Here is a 27,398-nt window from a genome sequence, read left to right on the forward strand (position 1 = left end):
ATCTGTTGCACAACAATAAAAACTAATACATTATGCATCTGTCTTCTCCACTGAACCGTGATCTCCTGAAAGGCAGGACTCCAGTTTTTATTAACAATACAGGCCCCTCTGAGCAAAGTGGTGGACTTGGAACAGTGGTCTAGTAAGTGTTTGTTGAATAAATTAATACGTTAATAGGAAGCCCTGCAGTTTGCAGTGCTGTTTAGGAAATCAGAGACCAAGACTCTATGCACTCAATTTATTTCTGCAAGTGTCCTTCAAACGCCCACTAGGGACACAGTGCCATGTCACCGTCATGTTTCTCCAAGGGGACATCTCTGATTCTCTACTCTCAATGTCTTACCACCAAATATTGAGTGTTCAAAGATTACTGGCACAGACATAATTAATCCTGGTCATCATGGTGTTAGAGATAAGAGCTGACAGGGAAATGAAAATTAGAGGTAGAAAAAGTTCCAAAACTTGTTTTAAGGAATAGCTTTATTACGCTGCCCATATTACAGAAATTCTGATGGATGTCCCTTGGGATTACAACTTCAGGCAATTTGTTTACTCTCTCTGAGCATCAGCTTATTCACTAATAAAAAGGTGGAATACACTATATTTCTACTAGCCATGAAATTCTATGTAATCTATGAGTTTCATGTATTCTTTCCATCCTTACTTATTATCTGTATAATGAGATGGCCATAGTGTGCCTTTCAGACACAAGAAATGAAAAGGCCGCAATAGTCCACACGTGGAACACACTGACTGCATTATTTTCTCCCCGTTGTGCAAAAGGAACATCTCAGAATCCTCAAGAAGCAAGAAGCAAGCATGTTCATGTTTTCAAATTAATCTTACAATATCTTGGCCTAAATATTTAAAAAAACGGCAAACAGATTTTTGACTCTGAAAACATTCAGGCATTATAAGATAACTGGAAGACTCCCAGGCTAAAAGGCTTGACATTTGACTATCTGGGCAACAATAGAGCATGCACTCACAATGAAAAGAAAATGATATAATGTTTAAACTATGTTTTAAAGGCCGCCTCCAACTTTTTTTGTGTGGGGGCAGGGAGGAGCTTGGATGATGTAAGAACGAGTTTTTCAAGGGTGGATGGAAACATTAATAGTGAGCAATATCCAGAAGCTTCCAGTTGTCCGGCAATTTTTAACCCAGGAAAATAAAAGACATTTGTAACTGATTTTTTGCCTCTCTACAAACAAAAAAACATTCAGAGAAAGAGAATTCTCATTCAATTAGCAAATAATTATTGAGCTCCAAGCATGTGCTAGGTACTGTTTTGAGTGATAAGAATACAGCCCTGAACCTGCCTGTGGAGTCTACAATCTTAAATATATTAAGCAGGAGTCACTTTAGCCAGAGAGTTCAGCTCCATTCAATTCCATGAATGTCTGGTCTATGACAAACACTAAGTGCTGAAGTAGTTTCTCAGTAAAACTAATGAATCTGAAGCTTCATGGCTGCTTACTTTCATGCGCCCCTTCTAAGGTTCTGTGTATCTTCTCACAGATTTGGGGTTCATTTGGATGCATGGAATGCTGCCCCCACCAGGGTGTGACCCTCCTTCCTGGATCTCTGGGTGATGTTGGTTGGCTGTCAGTACCTTCTCCATTTTTGCTGCCCCCTCCCCTTGATATCCTGCAGCATGGGGGGTCTCCCCGAGTATCCAGAAGCCAACTTTGGCACCAAGATGGAAGTTGAATGAGATGTCCCTCCACTCTCTGCTTACAGGCTTCTCCACTAAGGCTCTACCACCAGCACCTTGTGCTCTGCTATTCCTCTCCCCCGTCCAAGACCACCAATAGGCTGCTGGGCTTGGCTGAGCTGGGCTAGCCCTGAAACAATGGCCAAACCACCAGCCAGAACCCTTTCCAGTGCCATCATAGGTCTGGAGCCCCGAGGGCTTCTCCTTGGATAGAAGGCACCCCCAGAACAAGAAATTGTTTCAGCTGTGGCATGACCAACAAGTTCTGACACTGATGGCTTCTAAGCCATCAATAATAATAAAAAAGCATATTTCTATCTACTATACAAGAAGACAAAATTATCTTCCGATTCTCTCTACAGAAAATGGTATTATAAAAACTTTATCATGTGAAGAAGGGTTGAAGAGCATAAAGTCAGAGAAGTAGGGAAAAGATGTATTATATAGGTGGGTCAGGCAGTTAAGTTGTAACAGTAATAATAATTGTTAATACTTATGATGATCATGGTAGTTTTCTGGATGCTTTTCAAGACTTGTGATTTGCTATGCTTTCCTTTTTTCCATTTGAAATAGATGTGCACTCTTGAACCTCTTGTCCTAGTTGCCCTTATAAAGAGAGCTCCATGTCTGATAAGCTTCAGGCCTGGTAAAAACTTGGATCTGTCCTGACAGAGCACCTTTTCCTGAAGGCGCAGGCAGAAGAAAAGACATAGTAAATCACTAAAATCAGGAGGAACCGATTCCTACAGCTTTTCTTTACTGCTTTAAATCCTCACCCTTTCATGCTTGGTCTTGAATCTATTAAAAAAAGCTGACAAGATTCTAATGTCCATAAGGAGTGTTCAAAATATCTAAATACAAACGACCTGCCTGACCGGATGTCACTGAAAAAAAGCAGAACCCAGTTCTGTCTTCCCAATTTGGAAGAAGACAAATTAGCCTGGATTGCTTTTTTGGAAAGGAAGGGCTTTGGAAGTACAGAGCTCCAGAAATTGAGGAGCATATCATTTCATTAGTACATTTCTTTGACTATTAGTTATTACTCTAGAGGCAGCCACTATCAGATGTCTTCAACACATCAACTGCTACCTTCCATCAGTTCAGGAGGGAACAGCAAGGGTGAGGGCCAATGAAGGGAAAAGAAAGGACTGCCCACGTTGTTACAATAGAACCAGAGACTCTTGGATTACCAGTACATTTGGCATACTCTTGTTAGGGGGAGGGGATGAAGGGGTGGTGAAAATAAAGGGCTGTAAATTTTATAAATTCAAGCCCTCTAAAGTAGGCCAATTGGTCAGCTGCAAACTTGGCAGCCTCATGAAGCATGTGTGCTGGGGCAGTTTCAGAACACGATGTTCTGGTTCCCTCTGAGAGCAAAGGAGAGCGGAAGCAGGGCTCAGCCCAGGGCAGAGACAGCACTCTGCACAGAGCGCTCAGACATGCAAGAGACAAGGGCCAAGAGACAAGAAACGCTAAGGAATAAAGGCAACATGGTTAGGCTGCTGAACACAAAATTAACAGAGAGGGGCGGGGGTGGGGGGAAACCCAAAAAACCATTAAAGCCCCTGAGAGATGTGCTGTAGTTCTGATGTTTACTGAAACTAAATTCTGGAAAATTCGGAGCAGTTGTGTGATTGGTGATTAAAAGTAATAACTAGATGTTTTATGTAAGAGTACTGATGAAATTTTGCAAAAGTAATTGGAACTAATGCTGAGATTATAAACTTTGAACCACAAAGATGTGTGGCATGAAGAGAAAAAGAACAACAACAAAAAAAAGAATTACATAAAACCCAAGCATTTTTAGCTCCAAATTTAATAAGAACCTTCGAGGGCTTTTTTGAACCTAAATTTACATTTCATATTGTTTCAATAATTACTCAGCTGCTAATAGAGAAAATAATAATGTATAATACATAAAAATAACTTAAAATTTTTGGCATACTTGAGTATCCAGCCTTTTCAGATGTTTTCGAATGGTTTGTAAGAAAGTAAATTGAATACACAAAGTGGAAAATATATGGAATAGTGTTAATAGGTCGGAAAATTAGGACTAAAGTAAGTTATACTTTAATTCATAAAACATTTTGTAAACTGATACTGACTGCTCATAATCTTGAGATGTTTAATTTTTATTCAAGTGATTTTTGAATCGTGCCATGGTGATATTTTACACAGAATCATTATAACTAATAGCATGCAATAAATAAGTCCACATTTTTATTCAAATCTGGTAATGTCATAACATGAAAGGACAGAGATTGAACTAGTGATGATCTCTTAATTAGAAATGTCACTCTCATTAAAAATTTTTAAGTTTAAAATAAGTTCTTAGGGGATGCTTCTATACTGGATGTATTGCAGTATAAATGCAGTACAGGTATAAATGCAAAAATGCTTTCTTACCTTATATCATCCCTTACTCCTCTAAGCAGAAAAAAAGCCGCCTTACTTATCAGTGTTAAGAACCAGAGACATTAGGGGCCAAAAGACTCAGCTGGTCTTTGTAAAGGAGTTTATAGCTTTCAACAGAAATCTCTGAGAATTCCTATTCTCAGCTGCTTGCTCTCTTTGGGCTCCCCATAGCCTCTGACCCCATTTCCATGGAAACAGAGGTGGAAAAGGGTAAAAAAGGGGGGGGGACTTTTTTTAAGGTAGTATTTCCAAACCCCCACTCCTCTAATGGCTCTCCTAGTTAAGAACAGCCACACATTAGTAACTGAAATTCACTTTCCATTCTTCAAGGTTAAATGACTGAAAAAAAGGTATTTGATCATAAAGGTCTCTTTGCGTAAATAAAAGATACCTTCTATGTTGGTACTGTTTAACTGGAGCTCAGAACTGAAGCTCGAAATGAATGTAAGATGGCTACTGACATTTAGCAATGGAGAGAGAATCCTATTGACTACATTTCAGGGTCTAGTTTTGGCTGAGACCTGCAAACGTTAAATGTCAGAACGTGCAGACTTCTGTAATGGGGCTGGGAGGGTTGGTTGGTGTGCCCCCAAATATCAGAAAACCGAGGTCTTTATTAAGAGAACCCCCCCAAAAAATCTATAGTTTCCCCTGCAAGTGCCAGTTAATCCATTCCCTTGCCGTAGGCTTTTGTTCCTGACCACTTAACTGAGCTGGTAAAAATGAATCAGACACTACAATAAATACGGCCCCAACTACTAGTTCTGCAGCTGGTTACCAGCAGCCCTTTCCTGAATCGTTCTGGAGTCCCTGCTCCTGTGTGATGTATTTTCTTAGTTAATGACAAGTCTCTTAACAACAACAACAACAACAAACCTCTTTATTAGGAAAAAATTGAAACATACACAAAAGAGTAAAGAATAGTCTGATGAGGCCCATGTACCCATCACTCAATTCTGGCAGCCGTCAACTCATGGCCATTCTTGTTTCACCCATGTCCTCACTCATTGCTCCCTCTATTATTTTGGAGAAAATCTCAGATAATTTTATCCATAAATACTTTAGTATAAAAACAACAACTCCTTAAAAAGGAATGTGGCATCATTTCGACACCTAAAATATTAACAAAATTTCCTAAAATCAATAAATATCAAGTCAGTGAGGTAGTGTCTCACAGAGACAAATAGGAGAAGCCACTTCTAGGTTCTAGGAGACGTGAACACAAAGCCCATTGATTGGTGGAGAGAGAATCCTATAGCTATAGCTAAGTAACAAGGTCATGAGGCTTATGGCAATGAAAATCATGATAGCTAACATGTTTTGTGCACGTACTACGTGGCAAACTTTGCTCTAACTACTTTTCTTATCTCATTAAATTTTCATAATAACCCAATGAGGTTGGTGCCAGTATCCCTGTTTTACAGGTGGGGATGCGAAGGTACATAGGAGTTAGACAACATCTAGTAAATGATGCATCAAGTTAGGGGATATATTTGCTCACTCTCTCGTTCATTTACTCATTGACTTTTCTTTTTACTTATCTTTATATATATATCAATCTCTGTATCCATGTCTACTTATTTTAATATATATTCATGACTCAAAATTCAAGAGGTTCAAAATGATATACATGTAAAAATCTCTATCACCTCTGTTTCCTACCATTCAGTTCCCATCTCCAGAGGCAACCAACACTTTTGGTTTCCTGGGTGAACTTCCATAGGCATTACATGCACATGCAAGCAAATGCATGTCCTTCCCCTCCTATTTCTACATGAAAGGCAGCATTCTATACACATTGTTCTATACCTACAGATTTTCTCTTAGATTTTGGAGCCTTACTGGTTTTTGTTTGTTTTATTTTACACAAAGCCCAAGCTACTCCATCCTGCCCATTCACACTGGGAACCAAACCCAGGATGGATTTTTCTAAGTCTCTGAATTTTAACTTCTGTGTAAATATGTAACGTTGACTTGGAACTTCTTCTGTGTTTTCCTCATTCACATTTTGAGTCTTCCTAAGCACTCTTGAAAATCAATTCATTCTGCCATCACTGTCTTAGACAATCCCCTGAAACCTACTTTAAAAGCAAAACACATTGGATTATGTTGCCTGAGAGCCTAGCAAAGTTTCATCTAAAAATAATCCAATGTTATAATTAACTAGCCTTTAGATGTTCTTCAATGTATTCCTTTCATTTTGTAGTCATAATTTTAAAATATTCTCAAAGAGGATATAATATGACTTGCAGGAAAAGATACTATAAACTAATGTGGTGAAATACAAATAAAAATAAAGATGAAAGTATTTTTCAGAATTTCTCCTTCCAGAATTTCTAACCATATGGGCTTGAGGACACAATTGTCAATATCTATACAGTGTTTAAGAGATCTCAAATTGGTATTGTCCCCAGATGCCTGGCAGAAGCAAACACAAATCCTCTTTAAACCCAGGCTTCAAATGAATTCCTATGTGTCAAGTTCTGAGGAACACCAGCCATCATATTCTAACTCCTATCCCCTCCCCGTCCCCAGTAATAGCGACATGGAGAAACAGGCCAGCCATGAGTAAGAGTCAGCATAACAATAAACTATAGAAACAGAACCACAGACATGAGAGATATTGGAATTACAAGACACAAAATTAAAGAAAACTAGAAAGATTTGAAAAAGAATGAAAATATAGCAGTGAAGTCTAAAGGTATTGAGCATGGGGTGAGATGATCCAATGTAATCAGACTGCCAGAAAAGGTGATAGAAAAATTTAACAAATTTTCAGTTACATGAAAATTGTAGTGCTATCTCTATAAAAACACCAGTTCTTAGATTCAGGCATGTCAACACATCCCAGGCAAGTTAAATAGAAACCTTTGTTGAGACACATTGTAAAGAAAGTGCAGAACTAAAATGAAGAATATCGGATTGCAGACTGGTACAACCACTATGGAAAACAGCATGGAATTTTCTCAGAAAACTAAAAATGGACCTACCTTTTGACCCAGCAATTCCACTACTAGGATTATATCATAAGAACCCTAAAACACCAATCCAAAATGACCTATGCACCCCAATGTTCGTAGCAGCACAATTTACAATAGCCAAGAATTGAAAGCAACCTAGGTGCCCATCAGTAAATGAGTGGATCAAAAAACTATGGTACATTTACACAACGGAATTTTATGCAGCAGAAAGAAAGAAAGAAAGAGCTCCTACCCTTTGCAACAGCATGGATGGAAATGGAAAACATTATGCTGAGTAAAATAAGCCAGGTGTTGATAGAAAAATACCATATGATCTCACCTTTAACAGGAAGCTAAACAACAAAACAAACAAGCAAGCAAAATATAACCAAAGAAACTGAAATAGAGAACAGGCTGACAGTGACCAGAGGGGAGAGGGGAGAGAATTTCAGGGGAAAAGGGGAAGGATTTACAGGAACAAGTATAAAGGACACATGGATAACAACTAAGGGGGGTGGAAATGGGAGGGAGGTGGGGAACACTTGGGGGTAGGCTGGGATGGGAGTAAAGGACAGAAAACTGTACTTGAACAACAATTAAATAAAATTATACCTGACCAGTGTAGCTCAGCTGGTTGAGCATCATGCCACAAAATGAAAAGTTGCATGTTCGATTCCAGATCAGGGTACATGTGTGGGTTTCAGGCCAGTCCCAGATTGGGGCATATTTGAGAGGCAATCAATTGATGTTTCTCTCACACATCAATGTTTCTTTCTCTCTCTTTCTCCCTTCCTTCCCTTATCTCTAAAATAGATAAATAAAATCTTTAAAAAACAAATTAAAAGTTGAAGGATAGAAAACTAGACAATAAATAGCCAAAAAAATACCCATACCTATTCTGAGACAAAATGGACTTTAAGGCTGAAAGCATTACCAGAAATAAGGTGAATTACTCTTTTTTACAAATGTTTCATCAGGAAGATATAGTGACTCCAATTTATGTATTTCAGTAATGTGGCTTCCAAATATATAAATAAATATGAACAGAACTACAAGAAGAAACTGCCAAATCCATTTTCATATTAGATCTGTGGTTCTTGACCTTGAAAGTGCATCAGAATCATCTAGGGCTTTTAAAAACACAGGTTCCTGCTCTGGCTGGAGAATCATATGGTGCACCAAAGTGTTGTGGGTTTGATCTCTGGTCAGAGCACATGCGTAGGTTGCAGGTTGGATACCTAGTCAGGGCACATAGAGTAGGCAACTGAATGATGTTTCTCTCTCCTCCTCCCTTTCTCTCTAAAATTAATAAAATATATCCTTGAATGAGGATTTAAAAACATTCACACAGAGAGATTCCTGAGCCCATCCCTAGTTACTGATTCAGTGGGTCTGGAGTAGGGCCCAAGAATTTACACCTCTAGCAAGTTCCCTAGAATTGCTGGCACTGCTGGTCCAGGGATCACACTGTGAGAACTGCAGCCTCAAAGAAGTTTTGCATGTATGCACCAAGAGACAGGAATACTAAAGTTAAGAGCAGCATTGGTCATTATTGAAAAGTACTGATGGACTTCTGCTCAAGATGGCAGTATAGGTAAACATGGCTCACCTCCTCGTGCAACCACCTTAAAATTAAACTATAGGACAACCATCACTCAGAACCATCAAAAATCAAGTTGAATGGAAGTCTGACAATGGCAGAATTAAAGAAACCACATCCATCCAGACTGGTAGGAAGAGGGGAAGATGTGGAATGGGCTGGTCCCACATCCACATGTGGTGAATAAAAATTTGGGAGGAATAGCTCAGAAGCAAGGAGTACTAGCTCCATGCCATGCCCCATTCCCAGCCCAGGATTCCAGAGCCAGGAAGCTAAGTCCCTATAACTCCTGGCTACAAAAACCAGTGGGAATTGAGTCAGTGGGAGAAACTTCTGGAGTTCCAAGTAGTTCCTCTTAAAGAACCCACACATGGACTTACTCAGACTCATTCTCTCTAAGGTCCAGCACTGGGGTAGCAGCTTGGAAGGCACTGGTGGCATACAGGGAGGAATTGAAGTGTCTGGCATCAAGGTGAGAGCTGGAGGACAGCTTTCTCCCAGACAGAAATGTGGGCAGAGGCCATTGTCTCTTTCCTGAACTATTCCCACACAGAGCCACACAGCAGACTGGTGACATATCTGAGATACCATCAACCTGGGTAACACTGTTTGACCTACTCTGGAGATCCCCTGAGACTCTGTCCCACCCAACTTATGGGCCCACCCAAACAAAGGCTTTTCCATTTGAACGGTTGGTCTTGGCTCATGGTTCAAAACTTCCTAATGCTCTCAAACAAGCAACAGCCTCAGTGATCCCACAGTTCCTGGGCCTCCCAGCACTAGCAGCAGCCAGCCTAGACTCATAGCTTGGCTTTGCCTGGGAATCTCTAAGCCCACCACAAGGAGCAGCCATCTCAGATAGCTTTATAGTTCATTCAGGGTCACCTTGGGCAGAAGACAGGTTGGGGCTGTTGGTGGCCTACACAACCTGAGAAACCTCAGAGCCTGTGCACCCAGTGGATAGCGCAGACCACGTTAGAGCAGCGACCACTACCATGTCCCTGCATAGCTGATCCTCCACAGAAGGCAGAGGTTGGTGGTGAGTGGTCACAGCCAGTCCTAGCAGCTGGATCAGTCCTTCTCATTGACATGCCAATAGCAGTCAAGGCTCAACAATAAGATGAAAGTGTACTCAGCCCACATGGAGTGTGCAACTCAAGTACCCAGCTTGGGTGAAACAGAAGGCTGTGCTGCTAGACCCTACAGGATGCCTACTACATTAGGCTACACTACCAAAACAGAGTCAAAGAAGCTTTACCTAATTCTTAGAAACACGCACAGGGAGGCTGCCAAAATGAGGAGACAAAGAAACTTGGCTCAAATGAAAAAAACAGAACAAAACTCCAGAAAAAGAACTAAACAAAATGGAGATAAGAATCTATCAGATGCAGAGTTCCAAACACTGGTTATAAGGATGCTCAAGGAACTTAGTGAGGACCTCAACAGCATAAAAAAGATCCTGTCAAAAACAAAGGATATACTAATTGAAATAAAGAGCAATTTGTAGGGAAATAACAGTAGAGTGGATGAAGCTGAGAATCAAATAAATGATTTGTAACATAAAGAAACAAAAACAACCAATGCAGGGGAATGGGTAAATAGTGAGGAGATTAAGAATGACAAATATGTAGTTACAGAATAGCCATGGAGCTGTAAAGTACAGTATGGAAATGGAGTAGCCAAAGAACTTATACACATGACCCATGGACATGAACAATGGTGTGGGGATTGCTTGAGAGAAGGGGGGGACTGGGTGGAGGAGGGCAAAGGGGGTAAAATTGGGACAATTGTAACAACATAATCAATAAAATATAATTAAAAAATAAATAAAAAGAAAAATATTGACAACATATTATGTCAATCAACAACAGAAACTATAGACAATTCATAGTATATTCAGACAATTGAATACTATATAGTAAAGGACTCAGGGACATGGATAACAGTGTGGTGATTGCTGGGGGGATGAGGATATAAGGGGACTAAATCATAATGGGAAAAATACAATAAATATTAAATAAAAATATCTGTGTTATAAAAAAATAAAATCAAAATCCAAATGAATACAATACGTCAATGACAGAATAAACTATAGATACATGCAACAACAAAGCTAAATCTCAAAAACCCTGGGCAAAAAAAGAAAACTGGAGAAAAATACATAAAGTGGGATTTCATTTACATAAAGTTCAAAGCAAATAAAAAATTAAGGCATTGTGTGAGAATGCATCTAGTAATCATAAAACCATAAAGAAAAGCAAGAAAATGAATAACCTGGTAATAGAGATAGCAGTTTCCTCTGTGGGGTGGCGGTGGAGAGATGCAATCATAGAGCATGTTTTATTCCTTAAACTGAGAGGCAAATTATTGGATGCTTATTTTGTTCTAAGTCATATAGAAACAAAATGTATGCTTTTTGTGTCTGAGGTAGATTTTGCAAAAAAAAAAAGTTAAAAGTTAAAATCAGATACTATATGAGAGGAGAAAATCCCTTTTAACTGAAGTGGTCAAGAGTAGATACCATAAGGAACTAAGATGTGAATGATTACTGAAAGTTTGATAGGCAGAGAATTGGGAAGGGAGATATTTTAACCTTGATGGAATTAAGTAATCAAGTGATAAGAAGTAGACCAGTCTGGAGGGAATTGTTTCTGTGGGATACAGCAGGTACAGCTGGTTGGAAAGGGAAGTCAGAACACATTTTTGATTCAGTTAAGTAAACAAAGTCAGAATTATAAGGCACTAGGACACAGTACAGACACATTTTGATGGAAGAAGGTCAGGGTAAGTCAGGGATGTGGCTGCTAGCTGTCTCTACGTGGAAAATATTTACAGTATGGTTTGCCTGAGACTCTTAGGCAAACATTTCTTTATGTCATCAGGTATCTTTGACTTTCATTTTTTATTTTTGTCAATATAATTTGAGGTAATAGACTGATGATTTTGTAAGGTTTATAATGAAAAATAGTAGTTACTTTCTTTTAACCCTGCCCACTCCGAAGTTCCACTACCTAGAAGAATTACTTTCAACTTTTTTAAAAAAGATTTTACTTATTTATCTTTAGAGGGGAAGGGAAGGAGAGGGAGAGAAATATCAATGTATGGTTGCCTCTCATGCATCCCGTGCTGGGAACTGGCCCACAACCCAGGAATGTGCCCTGACTGGGAATCGAACCACAATCGTCTGGTCCGAAGGCCTGCACTCAATCCACTGAGCTATACCAGCCAGGGATACTTTCAACTTTTTAAAAGGCTCTTTCTCCTGGTTTTAACTTCCATTTTTTGAAGTAGCATACCTATAATGCTAATTCCTGATTTAGACATGATTTTCTTTGCTGTTATTTGGCTCTTTTACACAGTAACTATCACCCGTAGACTCTAGCACACACAACACTTTCACATCTTTATCATCCCAACATAAGTCCTTCACAATTGTTGACTAAATTAGTATATAGTGTTTACATTATTCCAACCAAGTGCACATTAGTCTCAGCTGAACCAGGTGGCATATAGTGGACACACTTTTTTTCTTGTATAGCTTTCAAATTTTCTAGGAACTAACTGCCTCTTTTATATTTGAAATTTTTCTAGTCACTTATCAACAATTTATACCCAAACAGTCCATTCAGGTCTGTGGAATTCTCTGGACACAGTCAAATTCAATAGGTAATTTCCATGTTCCCAGTTTTCCCTCCTTAAAGACATTTCCCCTAGACTACTCTATCTTCTTGTCCAAATCTGACTTAATAAGAGTTGTTATCATAGGACTTTATTCAATAACATCCTAGAAATTTGTATTGCGTCTCTCTTCTCTTGGATACCATATTCCTTTTTGTCTTGTATTCATAGGGCGGGGCTTGTCAAATGGGAGACCTCTCTATATACCAGGCCCATCTGGTTCTTTGGGGAATCCAAGAGCCAGTTATCTTTGAGACTTACCCCTTGGTTCAGGCAGACAGAATTATTCTGTTGCCTGATTGTTTCAATATAGAGCAACAATTTTGCCTTCAAACATCCCAAGAGTCTTAAAAATTAGTTCTCCCCTGTGCAGATGGATGAAGGTTGAAAGTCATATCATCTGACCATAAAAATATCAATGTTATAAAGGTTAAATGAATTAAATTTCATAGTCAACAAATACTTCTTGAGTGCCTAATTTTAGCAAAGCACTGTTGGAAACTGAGTGGATGCATCCTTCTTTACCAGATTCCTTGGAATTGGAGACAACTCTTTAAGTAAAAAAGAATCGGGAAGGAGTAATGACACAGAAGTTTTTGAAATGTATTACTTCAAGGGGGTCTAAGGCTAAATGTGGAAATAATTTCAAAATAGATGCAGGTAAAGTCACAAATGTCAACTCCATCAAGAGAAACTAAAATGTTTCAGAAGCATTTCTAATTTCTGAGACTCTTGTCAAGGAGAACTCCGTATTTTCTCTGAATTTTGGTGGTAAGGGAAGGTACATTCCTAGAATGCCATGTAGTTCTTGGAATCTACAAAGTTGTAGTTTGAAGAAGGGTATCTACCACTGGGTATGCCTATCAGAAGATATTTTCTATATTATTCAAATCAAGTGTAGCATAGAATAATCTTCACAGATCATCAGTTCTCAGAGTTAGTCCAAGGATCCCCGGGGGGCTGTCCATGGTCAAAAGAAATTTGTAATTCTAAGATATTTCTTTTTACACTATCTTGATATTTGCGGCAATGGTGTAATTCATGCTGGTGCTTTAGCACAAACCAAGACAGTGACATCGAACTATTATAGCAGACATTGTATTCTTCACTTAAGAATTTCTTTGATAAAGTATAAAAATGGTTAATTGCATTAAGTCTTAACTATTAAGTGCACTGGAAAACTATTCGGTATGGCAAAATGGGAAGTGCACATAAAATACTTCTGATAACCTGAAGAAGGATGGTTGTCTTGAGAAGTGCACATTAAATGAATTGTATCATGTACAAGCTAATAGCCATTTTTCACATAACATATTTTATTTGAAAAAATGACTGAAAAATTAGTTATCCATACTTGAGCATTTGTCAGACACTTTTTCAAGAATTTATAAAGTGAGTCTGTCACTTGAAGAAAAACAACTGGCAGTATTTGTTACCAATAATAAAATTCAAGCTTTCAAGAAAGATTAGAATTTTGGAAAACTTATATTTACCACTGTGAACTTGACAACATCCTAATACTTAAAGATGTTGCCTGTGAGATTGGTGGTGGTGTTAATGATTGTAACTTTTTATATTGAAACAATAAAATTGATAATAAATGTGTCAAAATTTTGAAGAACCACATAATTCAGTGAACCAATATTTTACAAATGACCAATACAGAGGTAAAAGATCCAGTCAAAGTGAAAGGTAGACAAAATAATTTTAATGTGAGAAAATAACCTTTAAGAAATTACTGGTTGGCCCTGGCTGGTGTAGCTTAGTGGATTGAGTGCGGGACCTGCGAACCACACAATCGCGGTTCGATTCCCAGTCAGGGCACATGCCTGGGTTGCAGGCCAGTTCCCAGCAGGGGACTCACGAGAGGCAATCATACACTGATATTTCTCTCCTTCTCTCCTTCCCTTCCCCTCTAAGGATAAATAAATAAAATCTTTAAAAAAAAAGAAATTACTGGTTGGTGAGTTTGGGGAAGTATTAAAGAAAAGTACCCGTAAGTACTTGAAAGAATATTAAAATAGCCCTCTACTTTCCAACTATATAACTCTGAGAATTTTCTTTATATACTTCAATCAAAATAACATATATCAACAGGCCAAAATAAGTAAATATCATATTCAGCTGTGTTTAGTTAAGCTGAACATGAAAGATGTTTATAACAGTGCTATTCCTCTCACTAAATTTTCTGGAAAAATATACTTAATTTTCATAAAATATACTATTTATACAGACATGTAGTGAGTTTATTATTGTTGCATTTAAATTAAATATATAAATATAATTTTTTTCTCATGAAGTAAACATTGATAAATCATACCCAACATAAACAAAAGTTCTTTGAGGTTCTCAATGATTTTTAAGAGTGGTAATGGGCGATGAGACCCAAAAGTATGAGAATTAAACCTTAACTGATCTTTCTATTCATGGCTCAGTCTTAAACTGAGTCATGGATTTGGGTAGACTGAGGGGACAAATTTGAGAGCAATGACTAAGAATGTCATTAAGTAAAATTGGCAAAGCAATGACTCCCTTCTTTGAGTAATATTGACAATCATCCTCTCCAGGGACATTTGAAATGTCTTTAAACATTGTTGGCTGTCACACTGTGGAGGTGGGGATGCGGGGGCAGAAATGCTATTGGCATTAAGTGGGGAGAAGCCGGGTCGGAGGGGGGGCGGGCAGTGCTCAATATCTTACAATGCACAGGACAGCTCCCCAAAAAGGAATTACCCAGTCAAAAATGTCAGTAGTGCTGAGGCTGAAAAACCTTAGAGTATACTAGGTCTATATAAAAACTGCCTATCAAAACAAAACAGTGAAGCTCAATCACTGTTGTATAAGAATCTAAAACACCACATTTTCCATCAGTATTACATACAGATCAGCATAGGAGAGTAGGTTTAAACCCTAAGGCTATTTCATGATTTACTAGTGAGACCAGTCTGTCATTTTCTAAAGGCAAATAAGAGGCTAATGTTTGTGTTCTGGTGTATCATTAAAACTCTAATATACTTTTAAAAGTTTATTTTATCTCATGTTCAATGTATAAGTCTGATAATATATATCTGCATCTGTATTTCTAAATACTTAGCAAATGGGAAGCCCATAAGCCTGAATAAGCCATAAGCCATAAGACATAAGACACAGAAATTAACAACTTTTGCTCTGACCCCAGGCAATATCCTGTTTCTCCAGTCACTCCTAAAAGAGAAGAGTTAAAGAATTAACAAAACATCACATTAAAAAAACCACTCCAAATAGGATATTACTTACTATTTCTGTTCAGTACTAAGGAAGCTAGTTACTAATTGTTGGGCCAATTAGTGAATAATTTTGGTAGAAAGTAATTATAAACTCCTAGAATTTCATTAGGTAGAATCATCCTCTCAGTCAGCTTGTCATACCTAGTCTTTGGGGTTGAACTCTGTGCTCTCCCCACCTCCCTAGGCCTGGATTGAAGTCCTAACCCTCTGTACTTGGTGAATGTGACCTTACTTGGAAATAGGGTCTTTTCAGATGTAATGAAGCTAAGATGAGGTCATACTGAATTAGGGTGGGCCCCATACCCAGTGACTGGAGTCCTTATAAGAAGAGAGAGGTTTGGAGGGAAACACAGAAGAAAGAGAGAAGTCCAAATGAAGACAGAAGGAGAGACTGGAGTGATGTAGCTACAAGCCAGGAAGCACTAAGAATTCTTGGCAACCACCAGATACTAGAAAGAGGCAAGGAATGATTTTTTCCTAGAGCCTTCAAAGGGAGTATGGCCCATCAACACCTTGATTTCCAACTTCAAGACTATGAAACCATGAGGTTCTGCTGTTTTAATCCACCCAGTTTGTGTTACAGCAGCCCAAGGAAGCTAATGCACCTGCCAATCTATACCAAAGTGGTGGGCACTCAATACCTAACAGAACAAGTAGGTCCTTGCTGGATGGTTCTAAAAGCTAGAATGTTTATCTTTACATAACATGCAGACAGATTTTCCCACTTGGTTGCTGGAATTGTTTTATTTTTATCAAACACCAGTCTAAAATTCTGTCATCTCTAATACATATTGTGATATACTTTGGCAAATGGGTTACCAAGACTATATCTCATCCAAAGGCAGAAACTGAGATCCTCAAAGGCTAAATCAAGACCCTGTCTACCCATCATCCAGAGTAGGCAGCAGCACACATGTGTGATGTGGCCCACTGAGCTCTTAGGGAATTGTGGGTCCTGCAGATAGAATGGGTGGCATCATGGCAGGTTGTCCCAATTCAGTTTTTAAAGTTTCCAGGGGAAAGTAGGCCCACAGGGTAGGCGCTCAATTTACACAAAAAGGATAGACTTTTCTACCTTCCATAGTGGCGGAAGTGGGATTAGTTCGTCATGACAAAGCTTGGAGTGTTTTTTTCTGATTCCCACGTGGAGTGCCTTCCTTGAGCACACTGTTGGTATACCCATCATTTTAATCCATTGTTTAAGGTCCTTTGTGAGGGGAGATCTTAATAAGGTGTTTAATAAGTGCTCACAAATTAGTTTACTGCCATGCCATTGTGTGTCCTTCTTTCACAGCAATTGGAATTCTATTTATAATAATTCACTCAGTATTCAATGGGTGATGCATACATTTCAAAATGTTCATCTGCAATTTGGATCTAATTAGTTGACACTTTAAATACTGCCAAAAGCTTTTTTTTTTTCCAATTCAGGAGTGGATTGGCTGTTTCAATAACAGATCCTCAAAAACATCTGTAGAGTTAAGCCAACTGACAAAAATATTTATGTTACAGTTTTCAGCTGTGACATAAGGGGACATTCCGTCTCATGTGCTTTGCATTTGTTGCAAGAGCTTTGGCCGCACGGATGCTCTGTGGGGTGGGCTTTTCTCATGATCATCTTGTCTTGTCCTTCCTTCCTATTGGTTCAAATTTATAAGACAATTCAGATAGAAAATTCAATAGCCTAACTGGATACTTTGTTTTGCATCTCTACATCCCATCATCTGTAGTTTAAAGGCAAGGATGACAGCCACATTGAAAAGCACTTTTAATGCTGAAGAATGATGACAACGAGAGCTGGCCCTGGCTAATTATGAAGATTCTGAGGGCAATGATGAAAACAATCACAATGAATGATTATGGAGTGGCTTACTATGCACCAGTCACTGTACTAGACAAGGTGCCTTATTTAGTCCTCTTAAGTACTCAACAACGTACGTGTGTTACCTCTGTCTTGAAGATGAGAAAACTGAAGCTTAGGGAGGCTATGTTACTTTCACAAGGTCTCAGAGCTAATAAGTTGGGCAGGGGGCAACATTTGAATCCAGTTCTAACTTGCAAAATTTGGACATTACATGGACTCATCTGTGTTTCTGGAGATGCCATGTGGGGTATGGAGCAGAAATTCATATTTCTACTGTATATAATAATATGTATATTCTACATTTTACAATGCTGTAATTCCAGTCCATGCCTCGCTGATTTAAATAAAAGACAAAATAGCTTTCTCAGGGGAAGAACAATGACACAAAATCTGGCCCTTTGTAGTCACAGAGAAAGCTGGTACCCAAGAGACTGTGGTGTCCCACAGTAAAGGATAAAATCTCAAGTCAGCCAGCTCAGTAGCTTAGGCACCCTTGCCCCCATTTTGGTTTAATTTCATATTAGAGTGTGGGGCTGATTTTGTCCAAATAATTCAGTTTTTCATTTTGATGTGCTAGAAAAAAGATGCAGACCTATTTCTATAGTCTGATAACTTGACCTCACAACCCATCTCACCCCAAAAAGATCCGCAGTAGAAAGGCCAGGCCCCAAGGGGCCTGTATTGTGTATTGTGTAAAAGCTCTAGAATCAGGCTGTTTGGGTTTAATTATCAGCATCCTTACTCATTAGCTGTGTGATCTTGGAGGAGTTTTTAGATTTCTTTATGCTTAAAATGGGGAACATTTGCAACTCCTCAAAGAGTTGTTGGGTGGATTTAAATTAATTCATACACATAAAGCACAGAAAATAGTGTTTGACACATAGTAGGGGCTCATTAAGTATTAGCTATCATCATCATTGTCACTGTCACCTCCCAGTCTCTTGTGGAAATCTAAGCGTCTGACCCTTCTATAAACTCTAGCTTTTCAGTGTGGAAAATAAAATAGTTCAAAGACTTTCACTTATATTCCAAAACTTCCTTAGGAAAATTCTAATGGAAATTAGGGTTTTTATTAATTATTATTTATGTCTATATGCAACAGCAATCATTTTCGAGATAATGTGACAAGCTGAAGAAATTTTAAAAATCTAACTTTTATGGAGTTATCTTTTTGAAAAGTAATCAGTAAAGAAATTGGTTTTAAAGAAGTTGTTTCTGGCTAGCAGGGGTGTCCAACCTGCCACCCATGGGCTGCATGCAGCCCAGGATTGCTATGAATGCAGCCCAAATGAATTAGTCAATTTACTTAAAACCTCTTTTTTCTGTTATCAGTTTTCATTAGTGTTTGTGTATTTAATGTGTGGTCCAAAACAACTCTTTTTCTTCCAGTGTGTCCCAGAGATGCCAAAAATTTGGACACCCCTGTAAGTGTGTAGCACAGTGCCTGGTATATAGTAGACACTCAGTGAATGTCACTATTCCTACTATTAATGTAATATCTTCCTGTACTTTTCTGCAGTCCTTACTGGTACTTCATCACACAGTGTGCTTTTTGTTGTAGATTCTATTTCTTACCACTTCTGAACACTAAAGACGTTGAATTTTTAAAGAACAGGAACCATAACTTCTTCTTCTCTGAATATTCCGGCTAAAAATATCTCCTTGCCCTCTTCTCTAAAGTAGGAATTAGAGAAATTTAACCTGAGAGTGAAAGAACAAATCAATGAGAACACCTACACACTTCACAATAGCATTCTGTTGGAAGCTGCTTATGTCAAGCTTCCAGGTTCACATTCGTCAACAGAACCGGTCTCAAACGTCATTGTGAACTGTGCTCAGTGAACATCAACTCCACGTATGTAAGTGCAATGAAGGGCTCAAGTTTCAGCCCTTTTCACAGTGAGGAAAAGCAAGTCTAGGAATACGACAACTTGGATAAGCTACCTGCTAGGAAAACATTTTCTTTGCATGAGTAAACACATGTAGTCTACGTTTTACCAGAAAATATGGAGCCTTCAGTATTGCAACATATCATACATTATTTTTAATGTAATCTAAAATAAGTTTATTACTAAGTAATGCATGTTAATTTCCCCCCAAATCCTAATAAATAAGAAAAAAATAAAACTATGAACACCTGTATAATACTACCACAAAAACAAAATAGTGTTTACATTAGGCTACCTGGCCTTGTAGATTATTTTTTCTGTGTGTTTGTGTATAATTTTTGTTATTATTTACATTGAGGGAAATTTTGAAGGTTTTAATTTTTATGTAGCTAATTATTTGACTTCTCCTTCATAGCCTCTTTATTTGTGTCATACTTGATGTCCTTTCCCATGTCAAGATTATAACACTGTTCAGTTGTATTTTCATTTAATACTCTTACAATACCATTTCTTTCATTCAAATTTTTAATCTATTTGAAATTGGTTTGGTACAGCTGACAGTTTGTTTTCTGTATCTATGAGTCTGTTTTTATTTTGTTTATTTTGTTCATTAGATTCCACATATAAGTTAAATCACATGGTATTTGCCTTTCTCTGACTGACTTATTTCACTTAATATAATACTCTCCAGGTCCATCCATGCTGTTAAAAAAGGTAAGATTTCCTTCTTTTTTGACAACCAAGTAGTATTTCATTGTATAAATGTGCCACTGATTTTGAATTCACTTGTCCACTGATGGGCAATTCCAAATCTCGACTGTTATAAATAATGCTGCAGTGAACATAAGGATGTGTACATTCTTTCAAATTAGTGTTTTGGGGATCTTTGAATATGTTCCCCTAAGTAAAATTGCTGGGTTATAAGGAAGTTCCATGTGTAATATTTTGAGGAAACTCCATACTGTTTTTTCACAGTGGCTGCACCAGTCTGCATTCCCACCAACAGTGTATGTGGGTTCCCTTTTTTCCACATGCTCACCAACACTTTCTTGCTGATTTATTGATGATGGCCATTCTAATGGGTGTGATGTGATATCTCACTGAGGTTTTAAAATGCATTTTTCTGATGATTAGTGAACTTGAGCAACTTTTCATAAGCCTCCTGTCCATATGCATATCCTCTGCTCATTTTTAAATTGGATTGTTTTTTTTTTCATGTTGAATTGTATAAGTTCTTAATATACTTTGGATACTAACTCCCCATCAGAGATATCATTGGTGAAAGTGTTCTCCCATTCAGTGGGTTATCTTTTCATTTTGTTGATGGTTTCTTCTGCTGTGCAGAAATTTTTTAGTGTGATGTATTCCTATCTGTTTATTTTTTCTTTTGTTTCCCTTGCCCAGTGAGATATATCAGAATAAGTATCGCTGCAAGAAATGATCGAGACTATGTTTTCTTCTAGGATTTTTATGGTTTCAAGTCTTACATTTAAGTCTTTAATCCATTTTGAGTTTATTCTGTGTGTGGTATTAAAAGGTGATCTAAAAAAAGTTTCATTTTTTTTGCATATATCTGTGCAATTTTTCCAACACCATTTATTGACTAGACTGTCTTAACCCCATAATATGTTCTTGCCTTCTTTGTCAAATATTGACCATATAATCATGGGTTTATTTCCTGGCTCTCTATTCTGATTCCTTCCTTGATCTATATGTCTTTATGTCAGAACCATGATATTTTGATTGTTATGGCCTTGTAGTATAGTTTGATATCAGATAGTGTGATTCCTACAACTTTGCCCATCTTTCTCTAGATTGCTGTGGCTATTTCGGGTCTTGTGGTTCCATATACATTTTTGGAATATTTGTCCTAGTTCTGTGAAATATGCCATTGGTATCTTCATAGGAATTACATTGAACCCATAGATCATTTTGGGCAGTATGCACACTTCAATGATATTAAGTTTTTCCTATCCATTAACATGGTATATGCTTCTAATTATTTATACGTTCTTCACTTTCTTATAATTTTCCAAGTACAGGTCTTTTACATCCTTGGTTAAAGTTATTCCTATTTATCTTATTTTTTGACACAATTGTAAATGGGATTTTCTTAGTTTCTTTTTCAGATAGTTCATTATTGGGGTATAAAAATACAACTGATTTCTGCATATTTTTTTGTTTCCTGCTACTTTACTGAATTCAATGATCAGTTCTAGTAGTTTTTTTCAGTGGAATCTTTAGGGTTCTCTATATAGAGCATCATATCATCTGCAAATAATGACAGTTTTACTTCTTCCTTTTCCAGTTTGAATGCCTTGCATTTTTTCTTCTAGTCTGATTGTTGTGGTTAGGACTTCCAGGACTATGTTGAATAAGAGTGGTAAAAGTGGATCCTTATTCCTGATGTTTTGGGAAACACTTTTAGTTTTTGCTTGTTAAACATGATGTTGGCTGTGGGTTTGTCATTTGTGGCCTTTATTATGTTGAGATATACTCCCTCTATCTTGACTTTGCTGAGAGTTTTTAAGACAAATAGGTGCTAATATTATCAAATGCTTTTTGGTACACTTATTGCTTTGATCATGTGGTTTTTATCCTTTATTTTGTTTATGTGGTATATCATGTTTATTGATTTGTGTGTATTGTGCCAAACTTGCACCCCAGGAATAAATCCCACTTGATTGTGGTTTATGATGTTTTTGATGTATTGCTCTATCTAGTTTACTAATATTTTGTTGAGGGTTTTAGCATGTATGCTTATCTGGGTTACTGGCCTATCATTTTCTTTCTTCGTAGTATCTTTATCTGGTTTTGGCATTAGGATAATGCTGGGTCTTCTCTCCTCTTGCATTTTTTGAAATATTTCAGGAAGTGGAGGTGTTTGTTTTAACTTGAGTGTTTATTAAAATTCATGTGTGAAGCCATCCAATCTAGGACTTTGGTTTTTTGGGAGTTTTTTGATTTTTACTTCAATTTCATTAGTTGTAATCAGTCTACTCAAATATTCTGATTTGTCCTGATTTGGTGTTGGAAGGTTATATATTTCTAAGAATTCATTTATTTCTTCCAGATTGTATAATTTGTTGGCCTATAATTGTTTGTAATATTTTCTCACAATCCTTTGTATTTCTGTGGTGTTAGTTGTTACTTCTCCTGTTCTAATTTAGATTTTATTTATTTGGGTCCACTCTCTTTTTTTCTTGATGAGTTTGGTTTGTCAATCTTGTTTATCTTTGCAAAGAACCAGCTCTTGGCTTCACTAATTTTTTGGATTGTTTTCTTAGACTCTATTTCATTTATTTCTGCTCTGATCTTTGTTATTTTCTTTCTTCTATTTACTTTGGGCTTTGTTGTTTTTCTCCCAGTTCCTGTAAGTGTAGAGTTAGTTTAAGATTTTTTTTGTTTGTTTTTGAGGTAGGCCTGTGATGCTATAAATTTCCCTCTGAGGACTGCTTCACTGTGTCCCACAGATTTGGGGTTGTTGTATTCTCATTTTTACTTGTTTCAAGGTATCTTTTGATCTCTTCCTTGATCTCATTGCTAACCCATTTATTGTTTAGTAACATGTCATTTGGCCTCCATGTGTTTGTGTTTTTCTTTTTCTTTTTCTTGTGATTGTTCTGGTGTGTTACCATTATGGTCAACCATTACGGTAAGAGAAGACGTTTGATACGCTTTTAGTCTTAAATTTGTTGAAACTTGTTTTGTCTTCTAATGTGGTCTGTGATAGAAACTGTTCCATGCGCACTTAAAAAGAATGTATATTCTGCTACTTTGGGTTGAAATCCATCAGATTTAGTGTGTCATACAAGACTGCTATTTCCTGTCTTGAAAATCCATTCATTAAAGTCAAACAGCGCTTAAAGTTCCCGGCTTGATTGCCCCCGCCCACAAACCAGTAAGCCCTGCCCCACAGAGCACAGTGCAAACACGGCCCCGCCCACTCATTCCCCTCATTCTTCCTGTGAGTCCTACGACCTGTTCACTGTTCCCTACATTGCCACATGTTCCTGAGGCGAACAGCTGGACCTGGAAACACATATCTGGGCTAAATATGCGGGCTTGGGCTGGGGGTGCAATGCGGGCAGGGTGTGGAGTCTGGGAGCGGCTCCGTGAAGATCAAGAAGTAGGAGCGCAGCACTACGCTTAGTGTTGCGGTCCGACGCTGGGAGAAGAGCCAGAGCCAGCGGAGCTCAAGAAGGAGGGCCATCAGCTTTTTTCGGGCTGTGAAGAACGTGAAGCGGTGGGCTGCTACAACCTTGCCATCGTGAGTACAGCTGGTGGGAGGAGGGGACCAATGTCTTGGCTACGAGACACAGTAGGGCCTGCTCAGCTTCACTCCGAGGATCTTTGGAGGTTCTTGGCTCCTATGGGGGAGGGTTTCTGGGGCTCCGATGTCTTGGTGATGATCTTGTTCCATCCAAAACTGCGGAGGCCGTGATTCTGGAACCCAGTGTCAGTTGCAGGAAAACTATGGCTAGGGCTGGGGTCGCGGCGGGGTGGGAGGGGTGGGGCTGGGGGGGGGTGGGGGGTGGGAATCTCCTATAATGAATGTATTACTATCAAGCTCTGCCTTTGTGTCTCTCATGTTCATTAAGATTTTCTTTAAATATTTAGGTGCATAAATATTGACAAGGATTACATCCTCTTGGATTGATCCCTTTATCATATATACTGCCCTTATTTGTCTTTTATTACCCTTTATTTTATTATCTACTTTGTGCAATATAAAAGTATCGCTACCCCACCTTTTTGCTCATTTACGTTTGCATCACATATCATTTTCAATTTTTTTACTTTTAGTCTTTGGGCATCTTTTGTTCTGAGGTGAGTCTCTTACAGACAGTATATATAGGGCTCTTGTTTTTTATTCATTCAGCTGCCCTAAGTCTCTTGATTGGTGCATTGATGTTGTTTACTTTTTAAGTGATCATTAATAGGTATCTATTTATTACCATTTTGTTCTTGAAAACAATTTTTAGAGAAAGGGGAAGGGATGGAGAAAGAGAGGGAAAGAAACATGTATCTGTTGCCTTTCCCACACCCCCCCTTGGGGACTGGCCCGCAACCCAGGCATGTGCCCTAAGCAGAATAGAACCTGAGACATTTGGGTTTGTTCCAAATGCTGCCCCGCCCACTGAACCACACCAGTCAGGGTGCCATTTTATTCTTTATAAGTATGGTCCTTGGTCCTCTGTTCTTCTTCTTCTTCTTTTTCTTTTTTTTATGATTTTAAATTTAGTCTGCTTTATTAACGTTTGCTTTAGTACTTTCCTAAATCTACACAATCACACAAAAAAATCTCCAAAATACAAAAAAACCACAACGCACTTCTGATTCATAGACTGCTAATGTCTTTTTATGATAATATTCCTACCACATTGCTTTTCAAACTACCACAACATTATTGAACATGAAATACCACTATATACATTTATTTTTACTATAAGATACAAGAGATTTAAATAACTTCCAGAGTACAGTTAAGAGTAAATTTTAGTAAAATTATTATTAAAATGATGACCTTTGAGTACTTATCCCTATATTTAAATTTTTGATGTTTATATCCTTAATTTTATTTTTATTTATTTTATTTTTTTAAAAAGGTTTTATTTATTTATTTTTAGACAGAGGGGAAGGGAAGGAAAGAGTGAAAGAAACATCAATGTGTGGTTGCCTCTCACGTGTCCCCTACTGGGGACCTGGCCCACAACCCAGGCACGTGCCCTGACTGGGAATCGAACCAGCAACCCTTTGGTTTGCAGGTCGTGCTCAGTCCACTGAGCTACACCAGCCAGGGCTATATTCTTATTTTTTATTAAATACTTTTGAATTTTATTGTTGTTCAAGTATAGTTTCTGCCTTTTTCCCATTCTTTTTCTTTTTCAAGAAGAGCCTTTAACATTTCTTGTAATGCTGGTTTGGTGTTAATAAATTCCTTTAGCTTGTTCTTCTTTGTAAAGCTCTTTATTTCTTCTTCAATTTTAAATTATAGCCTTGCTGTATAAAGTAGTCTTGGTTGTAGGTCTTGGTTATTCATCACCTTAAATATCTCATGCCATTCCTTGTGGCCTAAAACGTTTCTGTTTAGCAATTGGCTGACAAAGAGATTCTCTCTTTGTCTTTAATGTTTGCCATTTTAATTATGATGTGTCTTACTGTGAGTCTCATTTGATTCATTTTGTTTGGGATTCTCTGAGCTTTCTGGACTTATGTGTCCTTTTCCTTCACCAGGTTAGGGAAGTTTTCAGTTGTTATTTCTTCAAATAGTTTCTCAATCCCTTATTCTCTCTCTCTTCTCCTTCTGGAACTGTTATGACATGGTACACTTCATGTTGTCCCATAGGTCCCTTAAACTATCCTCCATTTTTAAAATTCTTTTTTCTTTTTGCTGCTGTGATTGAGTATTTTCTGCTACCATATCTTCCAAATTGGTGATTCAGTTCTCTGCTTCATCTAATCTACTATTTATTCCTTCTAGTACATTCTTCATTTCAGATACTTTATTTCTGACTTGTTCTTTTTCATAGTTTTTATTGATATGTCCTTTTTTCATGCTGTTGAAGTTTTCACTAAATTCCTTAAGTATCCTTAGAACCATTTTTTTGAACTCTGTATCTAGTAAGTTGCTAACTTCCATTTAATTTAGTTCTTTTCCTGGAGATTTCTCCTATCTTTTCATTTGCGGCATGTTTCTTTGTCTCCTAGTTTTGGCTTGCTCTTTGTATTCCTACCTAGTAAGTAGATCTGCTATGTCTCCTAGTCTTGGTAGGGTGGCCTTATGTGGTAGTTGTCCTGTGGGGTCCTGTGGCATGTCTTCTTGATCACTTCAGCTGGGTGCTTCAGGAATGTCCTGAATGTCCACCTTCAGGTGTCCTTGTATGGGTTTTGTGAGTACTCCTGTTGTAATTGAGTCCTGATTGCTATTGGCCCATTTGTGTTTGGGGTCAAGCCACAGGCTGGCTGACTATCAACCCCAACCACAGTGTACAAGCTGCTGTGCAGGCGCCGACCACACAAAGCAGAATTCACCTCTGCCTGCTGAGATCTTCCTTTGGATATGCCACTTATGAAGCTAATTGGATTATACTCTGATGTCTGAAGTTAGCAACTGGATACATTGGCTCGAGGGGCTTCTTGGGAGGGACTCTAATATGGGTCAACATCAGATGCTGCCTGTGACTATCCGCAGGCAACCTGTTTGTTGCTAGAAAGTGATCCATAGTTTGTGACCGCCTCTGCTGGGCTGGGTGTGTATGGGAAGGACCGAATGCGCACCAAGGCTGGCTTCCACCAGCATCAAGCCTGGAGGCAGGTCAGCAAAAGGCCCAAGGCACTTCATGTTCCACCTTCTAGGTTTAGTCACTGAAAGAGCCTTTGGTGGTATTTGAGTTGCCTAAGGTAGGTTCTCGGTGAGTCACCAGGTAAGGGTGAGTGGTGTCCACCAGATTGGTACTGATTCAGAGTCAGTGTCAGTCCTGGGTCTGTGGTCACTCAGAAGAAATCCCAAAATATACCAAGTCTGGCTGGCACCTACCAGGTGCCCTCAGGTCTTGGTGATGGGGTAGGGTTTCAGGAAGTCATCAGGTTAAAGGTAGCAGAGTTTATTACACCCAAACAGACCAAGATTTGTCATGTGAAGGGAGGGCTTTATATAGGTCAGGTGTGTGGAAAAAAATGGCCCCCATTCTAGAGCCACACAACTCAGTCTGACCTAGATTCTGCTGGGATCTCCTGGGTTCAGCAGGGTGGGGCTGCTTAAAATTAGGGGGTTGGAGCTAGTTGATCACCTATGAAAGGGAGGCACAGGTCAGGCTTAGGGGAAAGGGGAGGGGAGTAGTAGCACCCATCCCAGAGTGACACAATACAGTCTGTCCAGATCTGGAGAGCCACTACTCAGCAGGGCAGGGCCACCAGGAGACAGGACTGTGGAGTTGCTGGAGCCCAGAGGGAGGGGCTAGTGCAGGGGTGTCAAACTTATTTTCACTGAGAGCCACACCAGCCTT

The sequence above is a fragment of the Sturnira hondurensis genome, unplaced genomic scaffold (genome assembly GCF_014824575.4).
Source record: "Sturnira hondurensis isolate 20B ecotype Veracruz unplaced genomic scaffold, ASM1482457v3 Scaffold0014384, whole genome shotgun sequence".
NCBI lineage: Eukaryota > Metazoa > Chordata > Mammalia > Chiroptera > Phyllostomidae > Sturnira > Sturnira hondurensis.